Below are 20447 nucleotides of genomic sequence, written 5' to 3'. Positions count from 1 at the left end.
TGATTATGCTGCAATTAAAATACATAAAGTTAGTCAAAAAAGAGAAGAGAATAATTTTCTAAGTGTTTTGCAAGGTATGTAGCCCCCCTTGAAAAACTTTGCAAGTCAATGTTTTAATGACTCATCGAACCTGTTCAAGAAAGTTGCTTCAGTCTCACATCAGTCAGCCAGTGCAGTTGCTCAGTGATGTCCAACTTTTTGCAACCCCATGAACCGCAGCACGCCAGGCCTCCCTGTCCATCACCAACACCTGGAGTTTATGCAAACTCATGTCCATTGAATCGTTAATGCCATCCAACCATCTCATCCTCTGTCGTCCCCTTCTCCTCCTGCCCTCAATCTTTCCCAGCATCACGGTCTTTTCAAATGAGTCAGCCCTTCGCATCAGGGGCCAAAGTATTGGAGTTTAGAAAATTTAAATTCAGGGTTGAGATAACATGCTGGGAGTTTAGACCTCTGGAAAGCAAGTGAGTTAATGGAGAAGGATCAATAAAAACTGAATTCACCTGGCTTATAAGTGGTATCCTAGGAGCAAAGAAACAGTAGGGGAAAAGCCTTTCTGTCCAGATGAAGTCCCACAGGGAATTACAGGTTGTAGCACCATGAGGGAAATGTATCTAATGAGCAGACATAGAGAGCTGTAAATACCTCCTCTGCTGCATCCTGGAGCTTGTACAGCCTGGGCATGATTGAGACGCAGTTTTTGCTCTTGGAGTCCTGAGGCTATAAAAGGCCAAAGCTTGACCCCTTCCTGCTGTCTTGTCTGGGGACAGAGCTTCAGTCTTCCTCCTCAAGTGTCCAGGAAGGGATTCAGATTTCCACACAAAGAACTTCTCAGAGTTCCCATGCAGGTGAGTCCAAGAACCCAAAAGACAACTGATGAAAAAAATCAGAGAAAATGAAATCCAAGAATGTTTACCTGATGCCATTTGAGCACCAGCCCCACCCAGAGCACAGAGATCACTGTGATGGTTTGTTTGCTGGATTAAATATCAAGGTAACTTTATGATACAAAAAAAGAGAAGTGAACATTGGATTCAGTAAGGCAACGTTCAGGGATGACAATTAAATGATAGGAATGGAAGCCCAATTTGAAGAGAGATGAGAGGCATAAAGTACTTCCAGTAAAAGTAGAACATGTATCCAAATATTTTATCAATTAACTGGAGGGCTGATATGGGTATCAACTATGTTGTTGTTGTTCTTTAGTCACTAAGTCGTGTCTGACTTAGTGACTTGCAACCCCATGGACTGCAGCCCGCCAGTCTCCTCTGTCCATGGAACTTCCCAGGCAGGAATATTAGAGTAGGTGGCCATTTCCTTCCCCAGGAGATCTTCCAACCCAGGGATTGAACCAGCATCTCCCGCACTGGCAGGCGGATTCTTTACCACTGATTCATCAGGGAAGCCCCAGGGTGTTAATTATGGAGGAATATACAATGAAGAGATTTCTTACTAATTTTTATGATGGGCCATAATTAACCATGTTTTTATATTGAGAAAGATCCATGTCAAGGATAGCCTGGAAATACATGTTTGCAACAATAGTACATGTATTTCATAGTATCTGAGACATCTATTTCACAGTGCCTTCTGTGAAGTAAATAAAAAATTTGTTAAGATGTTAAAGGGTATGTATGTGCTAATGATCTTACTTTGGAATTATTTCATTTCTCATGAGGCTAACTATGTATGTGATTTTGTTAGCCATTTACTTTCTCTACCACGAATTATCTGAGTCCTTTGCTTTTTAAAATTGAGTTAATTCTCTTTTTATATCAAGATGTAAAAGTTCTTTAGCAAAACATCTTTATTGAGACACTTGATGTATAGATATTATATATACTAAAGGTATAAAACCTAATGCAATGACATGTGTATAAATTATGAAAAGATCATCAGGTCAAGCTAAGTAACAACAGTTACTGTTTTGTGTGTTTGTGTGTGTATGTTCGACTTCCCTGATGGCTCAGACGGTAAAGCGTCTGCCTACAATGCGGAGACCCAGGTTCAGTCCCTGGGTCGGGAAGATCTCCTGGAGAAGGAAATGGCAACCCACTCCAGTATTCTTGCCTGGAAAATCCCATGGGCAGAGAAGCCTGGTGGGCTACAGTCCATGGGGTCACAGAGAGTCGGACACGGTGTATGTTCAGAAGATTTAAGATCTTTCTACTTAGCAAATTTCAAGCGGTGAGCCCTTCGCTTTTGTATGGTAGGATGAAAGAATTTTGCTTCTGTTTTTCATTGCACTCTTTCAAATAAAGAATTAGAGTTTTCCCACAAGCTGGATCTTTGCCTTTTATTTACTTTATGTACATACATATATATTTAGCTTCCCTGGGGACTCAGTGGTAAAGAATCCTCCTGTCAGTGCGGGAGACAGGTTCAATTCATGGATCAGAAAGATCCCCTGGAGAAGGAAATGGAAACCCATTCCAGTATACTTGCCTGGGAAATCTCATAGACAAAGGCGTCATGTGTTCTTTCCATTGCTTCCTTTTATGAAAGAAAAAAAACTGTCATTTTAATATTCTTCACTTGCAGATTATTGTTCTAAACAAAGTGATAGTGAAAGTTCTGCATGCTTAGTGCTAAGAAACTGCCTTTATATGTTTTTCCAAAAATTTTGCATCTGCTATTCCTTATTATTATTTTGAACTTTTGAATCTAAATCCATTTCCAAATGTTGAATCACACTTGTCCATTATTTGAAAGGCATTTTCCACCACTGTTTGACCGAAGATCACCCTTAACTTCCTTAAGCACATTGAAATCACCAAATCTTCATAGAAGATGAAATGATAAATTAGACCCTACAGTTTCCCTACATTTTAAAAATATTCTGTTATATTCTTTTGTTTCCAAGTCATTGACAATGTAATTTTATTTTATGAGCCTCATTCATGTTGTTAAATTCTTTTATTTCATGTCTTTACATAAATGTCAAAGTCCAAGAACAACAAATAGATGAATTCACATGTGAAAAGGGAGAAAGAAATTTGCCTCCTCTGCTATCAGACCATGTTAAAACAGTCATATATATATATATATAAAGGAAGCCCATTATACAGAGTGAAGTAAGCCAGAAAGATAAACACCAATAAGGTATACTAACACATATATATGGAATTTAGAAAGATGGTAATGATAACCCTATATGCAAGACAGAAAAAGAAACATAGATGTATAAAACAGACTTTTGGACTCTATGGGAGAAGGCAAGGGTGGGATGATCTGAGAGAACAGCATCGAAACATGTATATTTTCAAGTGTGAAACAGATAGCCAGCCAGTCCAGGTTGGATGCATGAGACAAGTGCTCGGGGCTGGTGCACTGGGATGGCCCAGAGGGATGGGATGGGGAGGGAGGTGGGAGGGGGGTTCAGGATGGGGAATACATGTAAATCCATGGCTGATTTATGTCAGTGTATGGCAAAAACCACTGCAATATTGTAAAGTAATTAGCCTCCAACTAATAAAAATAAATAGGAAAAAAAGAAATTAAAAATAAATAAATAAAATAAAATTGTGCTTTAGAAAATATTTTTATTATCATTTTCTGAAGACTTTCTTATATATCAGATGGTAATTTTCTGTCTGCATAGGCAATGATTTTTTTTTCAATCTAACATTTGTCTATGGTATTTACAGTTCTATTTTTGCTTTACAAAAAATGTTTTAAAATTATATAATCAGATATGCCTGTCATTTAGTATACAACTCTGGTTTCTTGTTTGGTATAAATAAATATCCTCTGGTGAAGTTAATTGGTTGTTTAACTGTGGAATATGTATGTCACATATTATGCAGTCATTGAAACGAATAAACAAGAGCTATACCATCTGAAAAAATATATATATATTTTATATACATATAATATACATATATATAATATGTGTATATATTATACATATGATATATATGTTTTGTATATGTATATTATTGTACATATAATATACACATATATATAAAGGAAGCACAGGAAAACCAACTTTTGTTGCCTGCTATTAAAAATAGCCAACATTCAATTCATTGTCATTGTGCTTTGTATACATTCTTTTGTGAAACTTTGCTTATTCCTTTTGCTCATTTTTCTCTTGAGACTGTACAATCCATAAGTGTTTCAGACCATCAAGATATCAGCACTTTATCTTTGGATAAATTTATTTCTGTTATGCATTATTTTTCCTGGAAATCAAGGAAATATAACAGCAAATAAAATATCACCAGAACCAAAGAAGCTTTTCTTTGCCACATTCTCTTAAGAACCACCGGAGATTGTGTTAGTGCTAGTTGCCCAGTTGTGTCTGATGCTTTGCAGCCCCATGGACGGTAGCCCAGGCTTCTCTGTCCATGGAATTCTCCAGGCAAGAATCCTGGAGTGAATAGCCATTGAAATTAGGTCTTTATTACCTTTTGTGTCCACTGTCTCTCACTCTCTCTCTCTCTCCTTCTCTCTTTCTCCCAATATATATGCATATCTTGAAATTAAGCTTTAGAGAAAGAACATATATCTGTATGTATATCTATACACATACAGGCATACTTGTTCAGTGGAAAAATAATTTCTGTATCTTTGATACAAAGCAGAAAATGGACATAAAAAAATCATACTACAAGTTTATTGGTACCTGAGATTAAAAACTAGATTTTCTAGATGCCATTTGTATATAATCTGATCTGATCAGCCTAAGCTGTATCAACCTCTAACACAACGAGCATAATTAGGAATGAAAAATATGTGATAATAACACACCCTCAGAAGTCAGGGTGTACTGCGTGCGTGTGCATGTGTGTGTGTGTGTGCGTGATGTCCTATGGAGTGTGAAATATCATTAGAACAGGGATACTGAGCTCATATTCCAACGTGATTATCATTCATAGAGGCCAGAACACAATCAACAGAAGGTACTAGAGAAGAGTCATTTAAACACACAGGCCACCTTTGCAATAGTTTCATAAACTTCTAGAGGTACATAGTGGCTTCCCAAGTGACTCCAGGGTGAAGAATCTGCCTATCAATGCATGAGATGCAAGAGACACAGGTTTGGTCCCTGGATTGGGAAGATGCCCTGGAAAAGGGAATGGCAACCCACTCCAGTGTTCTTGCCTGGAAAATTCCACGGACAGAGGAGCCTGGTGGGCTACAGTCCATGGAGCTGCAAAGGACTTGGACACAACTTAGTGACTAAACAACAAAGAGGGACATGGTGTGTACTGTGTACACCTGATCTGAGGTCTCAGCAGCAGCAGGGAGGCCACCTGGTTCCTCAACATCCTCTGACACCATCACTCATCACTCTCCCTCCTGCTCATGTTCCTCCAGAGATTGACTTAAAAAGAAAAAACTTTAACATCTAAAACAAGCACATTCTTCAAGGCCCTATTTGCATGTCTTGCCTGAACACCCATGTGAAACAGTAGCCACACTAACTCCTTTCCTCATACTTGCTTTCATTTTCCTCATAGTGTCTGCCACCATCGAACATGCTATATATGATGCTTTATTTGTGATATTCTTTATCCATGATGAAATTTTAGAAGACTTTGTTTCTCAGAACCCTATACACATTGCAAAATCCATGGGCAAATATTAAAATTAATATTGGACAGCAAAATTTAAAAGCAACATTTCAACAATGTGAGACATGTCTATTTGTAGCAAATTTTTCGTGTTATTTTTCCTCTATCCTTGTAGGCGACAAGGAACAACACAGGAGTTTCAGAATTTCTTCTCCTGGGATTTTCACAGGAACCAGAACTGCAGCCCCTCATATTTGGGCTTTTCCTCTCCATGTACCTGATCACTGTTTGGAAATCTGCTCATCATTCTGGCTGTCAGTTTAGACTCCCACCTCCACACTCCCGTGTACTTCTTCCTCTCCAACCTGTCCTTTGTAGACATCTGCTTCACCTCCACCACCATCCCAATGTTGCAGAAACCAATACTCGAAAAACCAAGCACCACACTCGGAGAGTCGGAGAACTCAGCTTTATCAAGCCAGCAGACCCAGAGGAGTTAACACTCCAAGCTCTGAGCCCTGAACAAAGGGGTTACAGAGTTTTTATACAGAGAGGCAGGATTAAGCAGGTTTGCAGGGGCTTGGTGATTACAAAGAGCAGGACAAGGGTGAGTGAGATAAACTCCAGTTCCTAGTATCATGAGTCTCCACTTTCTGAGACTATGTGACCTACATGATCCAGACTTTGCAAGGAGCAAGCTGAGTTATAGAGGCAGAAGGAGCAGGAGGTTATGTGAAATTTTAACTTTTCCTCTTCATTCCCCCCTCTTGGTGCTTCTATCACTCATTGTAGAAAGCATCATCTCATGTTTTGGTAGGACATTCAGAGCTCCCCATCGTTTAAAGGGCTATATTGAGCTATTACCATTTGTAACTTTACGGATTTAATTTGAAAGGTTATGAACTGGGTAGCAGCATTGAGAATACAAGTGCCAAACAAGAGTGCCCGCCACAAAGAATATGAAGACAAGACCAGTTAAAGGGAGAAGCCACAATGCCCAGCTCCAGATACTGTTCCAGTCACCCCAGGAATTAGCTAGTTTCTCTCTCCATTTCATGATTTGTTCCCTTAGCTGTTGGGCCATGTCCCTGACTATTTCTGATTGGTTTACATAAAGGCAGCATTCTTCATTCAAGAAGAGACAGAGTCCTCTCTTTTCAGCTGTCAGTAGGTCCAGCCCTCTGCTATTCTGTAAAACCACCTCAGCCAGGGAGACTAGTTGGTCCTGTAATGAAGAGCACGGCAATAATACTGATTAGAGATAGAGCCAGAATAGACAATGAAAACCCACTGATATTTTGATAGCTGGATCCTCAAGCTTCCACCACGCATTGACCAGCCAGTTGACGGAATGTGGCTGGAGCAAGGCTGAAGAATCCTCAAGCTTCTGCCATGCGTTGACTAGTCAACTTCTGGATGACTAGGGCAGGGCTTAGAGTCCTTCATGGGTGACGGCCGTTGTCTTTGGAACTGGACCTTGAAGGGGGGGGGGGGGGGGGGTCCCAAACTGCCTTCCAGGTGTCATCACAGGAAGCTGCTGACTTCTTGACTCTGGTGTGGTGGATCCAAGGGATGACACCTATAACTTTAATAGCAGTAGAGGTTGCCAGGACGACCGTGTGAGGGCCTGTCCAAACTGGCTAAAGTGTTTTTGTTTTGTTTTGTTTTGTTTTTTCTAATCTTTAACCCATACTTCATCTCTTGGCTCATAGGGATGAACCCAATTGCCCAAAGGAATGGGTGTCCTTTGTAAGGTTTACTGGGGATACAGTGGAAAACTTTTCCCAGGGCCTGGATGTGTTGGGACATCTCCTGGTCAGCTAGCTGTTGGTGGCCTCCCTTGAGCTTTTCTATCACTGGGGGTGGTCTCCTGTACAAGATCTCAAAGGGAGACTAGCCTGAGGACTTTGGGGTGCACTTACATAGGGAGATGAGAGTCCACAGAATAAGACAGCTTGTTCCAGCATTGTTTGGGTGTTAACCAGGGGATATTCTTGTCATACTACTACTCGGGGAAAAAACTTAACAAGAAGGTTAAGGATATATGGCCCAAAGATTAATAGAAGTAGGAAAGATGTTGTGGGGCTAGCCAGGAGAACCAGGTCCAGACATTGGTTCATGACATTAGTGTTTCTCTAGGTAAGAGAAGATGCAAGAATTTGGACTCATAAAAATCTTTACCTAAAAACATTTGACTATCTGAAGGGCTGTTTTTCTGGGTTCTTCCCAGAGCACCAAGTGCCTTATTTTTTTTCTCTCCACCCTGAACTTCTTTCAAGGGGATGTTGAAGGTCAGCATCTTGTAGTGGCTATGATTTAATCTTTGTAGAGGCAGCTGACGAGGGTCAACTTCCAATCAGCAGGGCCCCTTCATAGCCACATATTTGACCATATTTTGGGGACATTTCATGATCATTGTGTCCTGCAGTCCTGGGAAGGCTCATTCCCAGGCCTAACAAAGATTCCATTGACAGGCCACTCAGTGTGTTGTGACTAGACCAGGCCTTGTAAGGAGCAAAAGTCTCTGGAACATACCTGCCTTACTAACCTCTAGGTCCAGAAAAATATTTGCTCTTGTTGCTTCTTCCCGTATCTAGAGTTACACTATTACAATTATTGATCTCATATGAAACTGCATATCAGCAGTTTATCACAGGCTCGGTCACACATTTAGTAATGTAAGAAATAATCTTCTGAAGCAAGCTACATAGAAAATAATATAGCTAGCAGCTATTAGTAAGGTCACAAGCAAGAATTTAAGTCAAGATCTTTTATTGGGTATAGCTCAATATACCCCAGGTCATCTGACTCAGTTAAATAATTATAGCCAACTGTTCATCTCCTGGTTGTACATCATGGAGCATCAGACCTTTATCCAGAGATTGGTTACTGAGATAAGCTTTAGAAACAATCTTAGAGTGTACTTTTTAATAACTTAATTAAACTTTTTAGCAATATAACATAGCAAAGAACTATCTCAGAAGTGAGTAAGCACAGACCTTAATTCACAAACTAGAACTTAATATTCAGTGAAACATGAATTTTTTTTTTTTTTTTTAGAACTCATTGTGAGGGCATTAACAATGTAGCCAGGGAAGGCTTTAACCCATCAAATAAAAATGAGGTCTGTCAGGAAGCTGGGAAAAGCCAAGCAGCCATCTTGGATTTCCCATAGCCCTGGCTCTTTGATTTTCAGCTGTTGTTTATCCATTTTTAATTTCCTGATTTAGAAGCAGACTATTGCCATGTTTTAAGAACATCAGGATAGCAAAAGTCTTACCGTGAGGGGTTACTTTTTGTAGAAGCAGAATGAGCTTTGTCTACATGTACCATAATCTTAAATCTTTATTTACTTTACCAAAGTAACAAAAGATTTTAAAAGCAACTATAAATCACTTAAAGACAAAGAATTTATAATTTGTTATCAAAAGCTGCATTCTAAGAAAACTTTATTTTCTAAACAAAGAGAAGGCCAAATTCTAGCCTGGTACCAGCTTACTGTTAGTAACAAAATTTGTTTATCTCTTTAATCTTAGAAAGTCTTTTCCACAAATCTTGAAGAACTAGCAGTATTCTTCTAAAGGCATGAGACTAAAACCATAGAAGGCATGTTTAAAATCTGATTCTATTGCAATTGACAAAGAAACCTGGTCATAAAATTTTAATATGATAACTAGAATTATAATTGACCATATTTTATCAGGGCATATCAGATCTATATGAATTTCACACAATTTTAAGATATCTATTTAGTAACATCAACCATACAGTATAACCTGAAAAGATTTATCACCCCTCTAGCAGTACTTCCCATGTAATTTAACATGTCCAATGAACCCAGGTAACTACTAAGTTACCTGTCTCAGGGGCCCTCTGAAGCATCCCAAAGTTAGCTAGAAGTCAAGTTATTTAGGAAGTTTTGTCAATAAATATCAAAAGGATTTATAACAGTCAGGTAGGATAATATAAGTTACTGGGAAATAATAGCTATTTACTTAGCCAAAGTTAACAAAAGATTTCAAAAGTAAACATAGGACAGATCAATTAAGAGGTAAAGAAAGTTAAATTTATTATTAAAAGCAGTTCAACATCTGAAGAAAGTTATGTCCTCTTAACAGAGAGAAAGGCTGAATTCAAGTTTTGCACCAGCTTACTTTAAACTCATTTAGGTAAACTTAATTAAATTTATTTTAAACTTGGTCAGTACTAATCATGCACAATTTTTTTTCAGGGTCACTTGCCACAAACCTTCTAATCACTTTTTCTAACAGCCACCTATAAGTCAGACCTACTTTTTTTCCCTTCATAAAATGTAATTTTATTTTTTATACTTTTTTTATTAAAAACATACCTCCTACTTCCTTATTAGATTAACAAACAAGCATTAATACTAGATATTTAATATTGAATATTTCCCAGTTCACATGAATCTGAAATTTATTTAGGATAATTTTTCTTGTATTTAGAATTGTTTGATTTGTAAGCGCTTACTTTTCTTAAGGCCAATTAAATTAGAATTCATTTACAACTTCAACAATATTATCAGAAAAAAACAAAAGACATACACAGAGATATACATAAACCAGACAGACAGATTGACAGAGATCTTGTCGTTTTCTATTTGAGATTTAAAATATCTCTTTTACACCCCCCTACCCCTTTTTTTTTTCTTTGCTTGAAGTTCTAATTTGCCCAAAGCTGAGGTCTCAGGCAAAGTTGGCTGTGTATTTTAAGGACATGGAAAGGGTTAACTTCAAGGTTTCTCCTAGGTAGGCCTTTTAACAAGCTAGTTGTTTTTAATTGTATATGCAAAAAGAACTGTTTTTGCAGTTTCCAAAAAGAAAAATTTCTCTCACTCCATTCAATCAGCAATCTCACACTCACAATCATTCAGAGGTTATCACAATGCCTCCTTTCTCCCGAGTCCCCAGGTTTCCTTAACTGTTGCTCCCTTCCCGGGAGCTCCAAGGAGGTGATGAGTCTCCCAGTTGGAGTAGGATCTGACTGGGGACTGGCCTGGGGCCTTACCTGATCCTGTGGCCATTCCTGGTGGGTTGGTCCGTCCCTCCGATGAGTCCAGTTGGGTCTCGGCCGTCCAGAGAGTCAGAACACTGATCTGAAAGAGAACCTGGAATACCATCAGGTGGCACGCCTCCTTGTTCGTTTCGGGATTTCTTTTTTTTTTTTTTATCTAGATATTATTTATTTCTAGACAATTTTCAAAAACCTTTATTGCCTAATTTGCTTTATTTTTTTTATTATTATTTTTTTTTGATCATACATTGATATGAATCAGCCATAGATTTACACGTATTCCCCATCCCGATCCCCCCTCCCACCTCCCTCTCCACCCGATTGGATTTCTGGTGGATTTCTTTGCTCCAACTCAGCCAAGCCACCAGTGTGGCAACTTAAAGGGCCAGCATGGTTGGAATCTCACTGGGGCCTCCAGAAATGTTGCAGAAACCAGTACCACACTCAGAGAGTTGGAGAGCTCAGGCTTATTATGCCGGCGGGCCCAGAGGAGTTAACCCTCTAAGCTCTGAGCCCCGAACAAAGGGGTTGCAGAGTTTTTATACATGGACAGGCATGATTAAGCAGATTTGCAGGGGCTTGGCGATTGCAAAAAGCAGGACATGGGTGAGTGAGATAAGCTCCAGTTCCTAATATTGTGAGTCCCCACCTTCTGAGACTACATGACCTACGTGATCCACGCTTTGCAAGGAGCAAGCTGAGTTATCAAGGCAGAAGGAGCTGCTGCTGCTGCTAAGTCACTTCAGTCGTGTCCGACTCTGTGCAACCCCATAGATGGAAGCCCACCAGGCTCCTATATCCTTGGAATTCTCCAGGCAAGAATGCTGGAGTGGGTTGCCGTTTCCTTCTCCAATGCATGCACGCATGCTAAGTCTCTTCAGTCATGTCCGACTCTGTGTGACGCTATGGAGCAGGAGGTTATGTAAAATTTTAATTTTTCCTCTTCACCAAAGATGATGTGGAACATCCAGACCCAGAGCAAATTCATAACATTTGAAGGCTGCATCACCCAGGTGTACTTTTTCATTCTGTTTGCAGAGTTGGAAAATTTCCTCCTGACCATGATGGCCTACGATCAGTATGTGGCCATCTGTCGCCCCCCGCTCTATAGAGTCATCATGAACCCCGGCTCTGTTGGCTGTTGGTGCTGGTGTGCTGGATGATCAGTGTCCTGCATTCCTTGTTAGAAAGCTTAATGATGTGGTGACTGTCTTTCTGTACAGTCTTAGAAGTTTCTCACTTTTTCTGTGAACTCAATCAAAGGATCCAACTTGCCAATTCTGACACTTTTCTCAATAACATGGTGATGTATTTTGTAGCTGTGTTCCTGGCTGGTGGTTCCCTCTTTGGTATCATTTATTCATATTCTAAGACAGTGTTCTGCATACGTGAAATCTCATCATCTCAGGGGAAGTATAAAGCATTTTCCACCTGTGCATCTCACATCTCAGTTGTCTCCTTATTTTACTGTACAGGTTTAGGAGTGTACCTCAGCTCTGCTGCTACCCACAGCTTACACTCAAGCGTAACAGCCTCAGTGATGTACACTGTGGTCACACCCATGCTGAACCCCTTCACCTACAGGCTGAGAAATAAAGACTTAAAGAGAGGTCTGAAAATGCTCTTTGGAAAGGTGTCTCTAAAAGGGTCTATTTATCCTAGGACTTAAGAAGCACCCTGGGTAGCAGAGCTCAACATAAGGGCCAAATGTTGCCACTCTTTGATGAGACTCTAAACATAGAACATGCCTCTTCAATTTTGGGGGGAGGGGAAGGGGTGGATTTCTATTTTGATTTCAAATTCTCTATACAATTTATGTAACTCTATTTTACATTTTGTAATACCTCTTATAACCAGGATTTTTCCATTTTTCATTTTTCAAATCTAATCATTGTATTCCCAAGTTTGTTTGTGAAATATTTGGAAGTTCCCACTTATCTCAAGGAACCGCATGGATCCCTTTAGATAATTTCTGTTTTTTTTTTTTTTTAAATCTTTTTTTTTTTTATTAGTTGGACGCCAATCACTTCACAACATTTCAGTGGGTTTTGTCATACATTGATATGAATCAGCCATGGATTTACACGTATTCCCCATCCCGATCCCCGCTCCCACCTCCCTCTCCACCCGATTCCCCCCGAGTCCTCCCAGTGCACCAGGCTGGAGCACTTGTCTCATGCATCCCACCTGGGCTAGTGATCTGTTTCACCATAGATAGTATACATGCTGTTCTTTTGAAATATCCCACCCTCACATTCTCCCACAGAGTTCAAAAGTCTGTTCTGTATTTCTGTGTCTCTTTTTCTGTTCTGCATATAGGGTTATCGTACCATCTTTCTAAATTCCATATATATGTGATAGTATGCTGTAATGTTCTTTATCTTTCTGGCTTACTTCACTCTGTATAAGGGGCTCCAGCTTCATCCATCTCATTAGGACTGGTTCAAATGAATTCTTTTTAATGGCTGAGTAATATTCCATGGTGTATATGTACCACAGCTTCCTTATCCATTCATCTGCTGATGGGCATCTAGGTTGCTTCCATGTCCTGGCTATTATAAACAGTGCTGCGATGAACATTGGGGTGCACGTGTCTCTTTCAGATCTGGTTTCCTCAGTGTGTATGCCCAGAAGTGGGATTGCTGGGTCATATGGCAGTTCTATTTCCAGTTTTTTAAGAAATCTCCACACTGTTTTCCATAGCGGCTGTACTAGTTTGCATTCCCACCAACAGTGTAAGAGGGTTCCCTTTTCTCCACACCCTCTCCAGCATTTATTGCTTGTAGACTTTTGGATAACAGCCATCCTGACTGGCGTGTAATGGTACCTCATTGTGGTTTTGATTTGCATTTCTCTAATAATGAGTGATGTTGAGCATCTTTTCATGTGTTTGTTAGCCATCTGTATGTCTTCTTTGGAGAAATGTCTGTTTAGTTCTTTGGCCCATTTTTTGATTGGGTCATTTATTTTTCTGGAATTGAGCTGCAGGAGTTGCTTGTATATTTTTGAGATTAATCCTTTGTCTGTTTCTTCATTTGCTATTATTTTCTCCCAATCTGAGGGCTATCTTTTCACCTTACTTATAGTTTCCTTTGTAGTGCAAAAGCTTTTAAGTTTCATTAGGTCCCATTTGTTTACTCTTGCTTTTATTTCCAATATTCTGGGAGGTGGGTCATAGAGGATCTTGCTGTGATTTATGTTGGACAGTGTTTTGCCTCTGTTCTCCTCTAGGAGTTTTATAGTTTCTGGTCTTACATTTAGATCTTTAATCCATTTTGAGTTTATTTTTGTGTATGGTGTTAGAAAGTGTTCTAGTTTCATTCTTTTACAAGTGGTGGACCAGTTTTCCCAGCACCACTTGTTAAGGAGGTTGTCTTTTTTCCATTGTATATCCTTGCCTCCTTTGTCAAAGATAAGGTGTCCATAGGTTCGTGGATTTATCTCTGGGCTTTCTATTCTGTTCCATTGATCTATATTTCTGTCTTTGTGCCAGTACCATACTGTCTTGATGACTGTGGCTTTGTAGTAGAGTCTGAAGTCAGGCAGGTTGATTCCTCCAGTTCCATTCTTCTTTCTCAAGATTACTTTGGCTATTCGAGGTTTTTTGTATTTCCATACAAATTGTGAAATTCTTTGGTCTAGTTCTGTGAAAAATACCGTTGGTAGCTTGATAGGGATTGCACTGAATCTATAGACAGCTTTGGGTAGAATAGCCATTTTGACAATACTGATTCTTCCAATCCATGAACACGGTATGTTTCTCCATCTGTTTGTGTCCTCTTTGATTCCTTTCATCAGTGTTTTATAGTTTTCTATGTATAGGTCTTTTGTTTCTTTAGGTAGATATACTCCTAAGTATTTTATTCTTTTTGTTGCAATGGTGAATGGTATTGTTTCCTTAATTTCTCTTTCTGTTTTTTCATTCTTAGTATATAGGAATGCAAGGGATTTCTGTGTGTTAATTTTATATCCTGCAACATTACTGTATTCATTGATTAGCTCTAGTAATTTTCTAGTAGAGTCTTTAGGGTTTTCTATGTAGAGGATCATGTCATCTGCAAACAGTGAGAGTTTCACTTCTTCTTTTCCAATCTGGATTCCTTTTACTTCTTTTTCTGCTCTGATTGCTGTGGCCAGAACTTCCAATACTATGTTGAATAGTAGTGGTGAGAGTGGGCACCCTTGTCTTGTTCCTGATTTCAGGGGAAATGCTTCCAATTTTTCACCATTGAGGGTGATGCTTGCTGTGGGTTTGTCATATATAGCTTTTATTATGTTGAGGTATGTTCCTTCTATTCCTGCTTTCTGGAGAGTTTTAATCATAAATGAGTGTTGAATTTTGTCAAAGGCTTTCTCTGCATCTATTGAGATAGTCATATGGTTTTTATCTTTCAATTTGTTAATGTGGTGTATTACATTGATTGATTTGCGGATACTAAAGAATCCTTGCATTCCTGGGATAAAGCCCACTTGGTCATGGTGTATGATTTTTTTAATATGTTGTTGGATTCTGTTTGCTAGAATTTTGTTAAGGATTTTTGCATCTATGTTCATCAGTGATATTGGCCTGTAGTTTTCTTTTTTTGTGGCATCTTTGTCTGGTTTTGGAATTAGGGTGATGGTGGCCTCATAGAATGAGTTTGGAAGCTTACCTTCATCTGCAATTTTCTGGAAGAGTTTGAGTAAGATAGGTGTTAGCTCTTCTCTAAATTTTTGGTAGAATTCAGCTGTGAAGCCATCTGGTCCTGGGCTTTTGTTTGCTGGAAGATTTTTGATTACAGTTTCGATTTCCTTGCTTGTGATGGGTCTGTTAAGATCTTCTATTTCTTCCTGATTCAGTTTTGGAAAGTTGTACTTTTCTAAGAATTTGTCCATTTCATCCAAGTTGTCCATTTTATTGGCATAGAGCTGCTGGTAGTAGTCTCTTATGATCCTTTGTATTTCAGTGTTGTCTGTTGTGATCTCTCCGTTTTCATTTCTAATTTTGTTAATTTGGTTCTTCTCTCTTTGCTTCTTAATGAGTCTTGCCAATGGTTTGTCAATTTTGTTTATTTTTTCAAAAAACCAGCTTTTAGCTTTGTTGATTTTTGCTATGGTCTCTTTAGTTTCTTTTGCATTTATTTCTGCCCTGATTTTTAAGATTTCTTTCCTTCTGCTAACCCTGGGGTTCTTCATTTCTTCCTTCTCTAATTGCTTTAGGTGTAGAGTTAGGTTATTTATTTGGCTTTTTTCTTGTTTCTTGATGTAAGCCTGTAATGCTATGAACCTTCCCCTTAGCACTGCTTTTACAGTGTCCCATAGGTTTTGGGTTGTTGTGTTTTCATTTTCATTCATTTCTATACATATTTTGATTTCTTTTTTGATTTCTTCTATGATTTGTTGGTTATTCAGAAGCGTGTTATTTAGCCTCCATATGTTTGAAGTTTTAACAATTTTTTTCCTGTAATTGAGATCTGATCTTACTGCACTGTGGTCAGAAAAGATGACTGGAATGATTTCAATTTTTTTGAATTTTCCAAGACCAGATTTATGGCCCAGGATGTGATCTATTCCGGAGAATGTTCCGTGTGCACTTGAGAAAAAGGTGAAGTTGATTGTTTTGGGGTGAAATGTCCTATAGATATCAATTAGGTCTAGCTGGTCCATTGTGTCATTTAAGGTTTGTGTTTCCTTGTTAATTTTTTGTTTAGTTGATCTATCCATAGTTGTGAGTGGGGTATTAAAGTCTCCCACTATTATTGTGTTACTATTAATTTCCTCTTTCATACTCGTTAGTGTTTGCCACACATATTGTGGTGCTCCTATGTTGGGTGCATATATATTTATAATTGTTATATCTTCTTCTTGGATTGATCCTTTGATCATTATGTAGTGTCCTTCTTTGTCTCTTTTCACATCCTTTATTTGAAAGTCTATTTTATCTGATATGAGTATTGCGACTCCTGCTTTCTTTTGGTCTCCGTTTGCATGAAATATTTTTTTCCAGCCCTTCACTTTTAGTCTGTATGTGTCTCTTGTTTTGAGGTGGGTCTCTTGTAGACAGCATATATAGGGGTCTTGTTTTTGTATCCATTCAGCCAATCTTTGTCTTTTGGTTGGGGCATTCAACCCATTTACATTTAGGGTAATTATTGATAGGTGTGGTCCCGTTGCCATTTACTTTGTTGTTTTGGGTTCACGTTTATACAACCTTTCTGCATTTCCTGTCTAGAGAAGATCCTTTAGCATTTGTTGAAGAGCTGGTTTGGTGGTGCTGAATTCGCTCAGCTTTTGTTTATCTGTAAAGCTTTTGAATTCTCCTTCATATCTGAATGAGATCCTTGCTGGATACAATAATCTAGGTTGTAGGTTATTCTCTTTCATTACTTTCAGAACGTCCTGCCATTCCCTTCTGGCCTGGAGGGTTTCTATTGATAGATCAGCTGTTATCCTTATGGGAATCCCTTTGTGTGTTATTTGTTGTTTCTCCCTTGCTGCTTTTAATATTTGTTCTTTGTGTTTGATCTTTGTTAATTTGATTAATATGTGTCTTGGGGTGTTTCGCCTTGGGTTTATCCTGTTTGGGACTCTCTGGGTTTCTTGGACTTGGGTGGCTATTTCCTTCCCCATTTTAGGGAAGTTTTCAGCTATTATCTCCTCAAGTATTTTCTCATGGCCTTTCTTTTTGTCTTCTTCTTCTGGGACTCCTATGATTCGAATGTTGGGGCGTTTCACAGTGTCCCAGAGGTCCCTGAGGTTGTCCTCATTTCTTTTGATCCTTTTTTCTTTTTTCCTCTCTGCTTCATTTATTTCCACCATTTTATCTTCTACCTCACTTATCCTATCTTCTGCCTCCGTTATTCTACTCTTGGTTCCCTCCAGAGTGTTTTTTATCTCATTCATTGCATTGTTCATTTGTAATTGACTCTTTTTTATTTCTTCTAGGTCTTTATTAAACATTTCTTGAATCTTTTCAATCTTTGTTTCCAGGCTATTTATCTGTAACTCCATTTTGTTTTCAAGATTTTGGATCATTTTTATTAGCATTATTCTAAATTCTTTTTCAGGTAGATTCCCTATCTCCTCCTCTTTTGTTTGACTTGGTGGGCATTTTTCATGTTCCTTTACCTGTTGGGTATTTCTTTGCCTTTTCATCTTGTTTAGATTGCTGTATCTGGAGTGGGCTTTCTGTATTCTGGAGGTCTGTGGTTCCTTTTTATTGTGGAGGATTAACCCAGTGGGTGGGGTTAGACGATTGGCTTGTCAAGGTTTCCTGGCTAGGGAAGCTTGTGTCAGTGTTCTGGTGCGTGGAACTTGATTTCTTCTCTTTGGAGAGCAATGGAGTGCCCAGTAATGAGTTTTGAGATGGGTCTATGTGTTAGGTGTGACCTTGGGCAGCCTGTATGTTGATGTTCAGGGCTATGTTCCTGCGTTGCTGGAGAATTTGCATGGTATGTCTTGCTCTAAAACTTATTGGCTCTTGGGTGGTGGTTGGTTTCAGTGTAGGTATGAAGGCTTTTGGACAGTCACTTATTACTTAAAGTTCCATGTAGTCAGGAGTTTTCTGGTGTTTTCAGGTTTTGGGCTTAAGTCTCCTGCCTCTGGATTTCAGTTTTATTCTTCCTGTAGTCTCAGGACTTCTCCAACTATACAGCCCTGATAAGAAAACTTCTATGTTAATGGCTAAAAGATTCTCCCCCGTTAGGGACACCCAGAGAGGTTCACAGAGTTACATGAAGAAGAGGAGAGGGAGGAGGGAGATAGAGATGAGCAGGAGGAGAAAAAAGGGGACTCAAGAGGAGAGAGACAGATCTATGCAGCTGTCTGTTCCCAGAGTGTTCTCCGTAGCCCAGTCACCTACAAAGAATCACAGAATCGGATTGGGAAGAGAAGGGGAAAGGAGGAAATAGAGGTGTTCTGAGGTAGAAAACAGAGAGTCAAGATTGGGAGAGAATAATCTTCGATTTAAAAATAGGGCTTCTCTTCTTTTTTTTTTTTGTAAGGTTATAGTGTATTGAAAATGAAAATTAAGGAGTAGTAGAGGAGTACTAGAGGACTTTAAAAGAAATAAGAGAAAAAGAAAAATAGAAAATAGAAGAGAAAAAGGAAAGAAAAAAAAGAAGAAAAAAGAAAAAAGAAAGAAAAAGAAAAAAAATTTTTTTTTCCCTAATTAAAAAAAAATCATAAAAATCTATGGAAATGAAAGTTAAGGAGTAATGGGGGAGTAATAGGGGATTTTAAAGGAAAATAAAAGAGAAGAAATAAAAAATTAAAAAAAGAGAAAAAAAAAAAAAAGAGAAAAAAGTAAAATTATATCTAGGAGTTTCTCTGGAGCTGTTATGGTCAGTGTGGGTTTGGCTCAGTTTCAGATAGCTCCTCGTTCCAGCTTACACTTCTCGATATCTACAGGCCCTTTCCGGTGTAGTCAGTGTTTTCTAGAGGGTTTTTAATCTGTTTCACCAGTCCCTTCTGAAGCGGTTCCCTTTGTTTATTTGGCTTCTGTATGCCGGTCTCTTCAGAGCCTCATTTCCGCCCTGACACAGGCGGGCGGATGTGGACTCTTATTCAGGTAGCTAGTTCCGTCGCTCTGCGGGGCAGGGAGGGGCTGGCGCTGCGGGGCGGGGCTGACGCTGCCGGGAGGGGCTGACGCTGCTTTCTCCATCTGCGCTGCTCAGGCTCCCGGCCGCTCTATATGGAGTGCGCCCCGCGCTGCGCGAGGTTTCAGCCCTCGGGTGTTCCACAAAAGCGCGAAACGAAAAGCTGCGCCTGCTCTCTGTGCCTTCCCCGTCAGAGCGGTCCAGGCAGCCAGGGGCTCAGTGGGCGCACTCTCCCCAGGTGTGGCACGCCCCCTCCCTTCCGCGGACCCAGTCTCAGTTTCAGCTGGCGCCAGTCGGGTGCGCGCGCCTTCTGCCCTCTGCGACCCCAGCCCCAGTCCCCGCCTGCGCTGGTCGGGTGCCTGCGCCCTGTGTCTCGCCGCGACCTTCCCCTCCCCCCTGCCTCCCGCCTCCGGCGGGGCTTGGCCAGTCCGCAGACTGCGTGCTCTTCTCTGGACTTTCTCGGTCTCTTTGTTCTGCGAACGGCCGGCAGTGTGTTCGGGCCGGTTAATTTACTCTCCCTCTTTTGGTCTCCCAGAGTTCAAGTTGGCAACTCACAGAAGCTCCCTCCGATTGTCCTCCGGGCACTCAGGCCCGGACCCTACCCCAAGCAATGCGGCCTAAGACTTCCCGGGACGGATCTCCGTCCGCAGCTCTTTCGTCTCACTTTTTATCTTTTATATTTTGTCCTACCTCCTTTCGAAGACAATGGGCTGCTTTTCTGGGCGCCTGATGGCCTCAGCTAGCGATCAGAAGTTGTTTTGCGAAGTTTGCTCTGCGTTCAGTTATTCTTTTGATGAATTTGTAGGAGAGAAAGTGGTCTCCCCGTCCTACTCCTCCACCATCTTGGCTCCTCCCTTTAGATAATTTCTTCTCAAATAAAATAGATCATATGGAGTACTTGCTGTTGTTGCTTTTGTTGTTGCTGATTCTGAGAGGGTAACAGGCAGGAAGGCCAGGGATCTCCAAATGGAGGAAATAGGCTGCAAGTGCCAGACATTTTTATCTCTCTTAAGCTGCAGGAGGAAACAAACTGGTGATATTTTTTTCTTCTCTGTACAAATTTAAAAGGAGGTTTCTCTTAATATGCTCTGTTGCCATGACACCTGGTTTCACCTGAAGCTAACTATTCTCAAAACCTTGAGTTAACCAATACATTTTTCTTATGGAAATGTTTGTCTTAAACTATGTTAATGTGGTATGCATTTACCCCAGACTCTGTAAGTTCCGCCAAATGGCTCAGAAGCTACTTGACAGACCAGTATGTTATACTCAGATATTGTTCCCCTAATCTAAGCAAATGAAACTATTTGTACGG

General features: G+C 39.8%; 1 pseudogene; it reads left to right on the top strand.

Moving 5' to 3' along the window:
• The first annotated feature begins 845 nt into the window (after positions 1 to 845).
• The window catches only part of LOC133061580 (olfactory receptor 7A17-like), a 32840-nt pseudogene continuing 13238 nt past the window's right edge, over positions 846 to 20447 (top strand).

Source organism: Dama dama, chromosome 9 (genome assembly GCF_033118175.1).
Source record: "Dama dama isolate Ldn47 chromosome 9, ASM3311817v1, whole genome shotgun sequence".
Classification (NCBI taxonomy): domain Eukaryota; kingdom Metazoa; phylum Chordata; class Mammalia; order Artiodactyla; family Cervidae; genus Dama; species Dama dama.
Note: the sequence above shows the minus strand (reverse complement) of the source record. Positions and strands in the feature narration are given on the sequence as shown.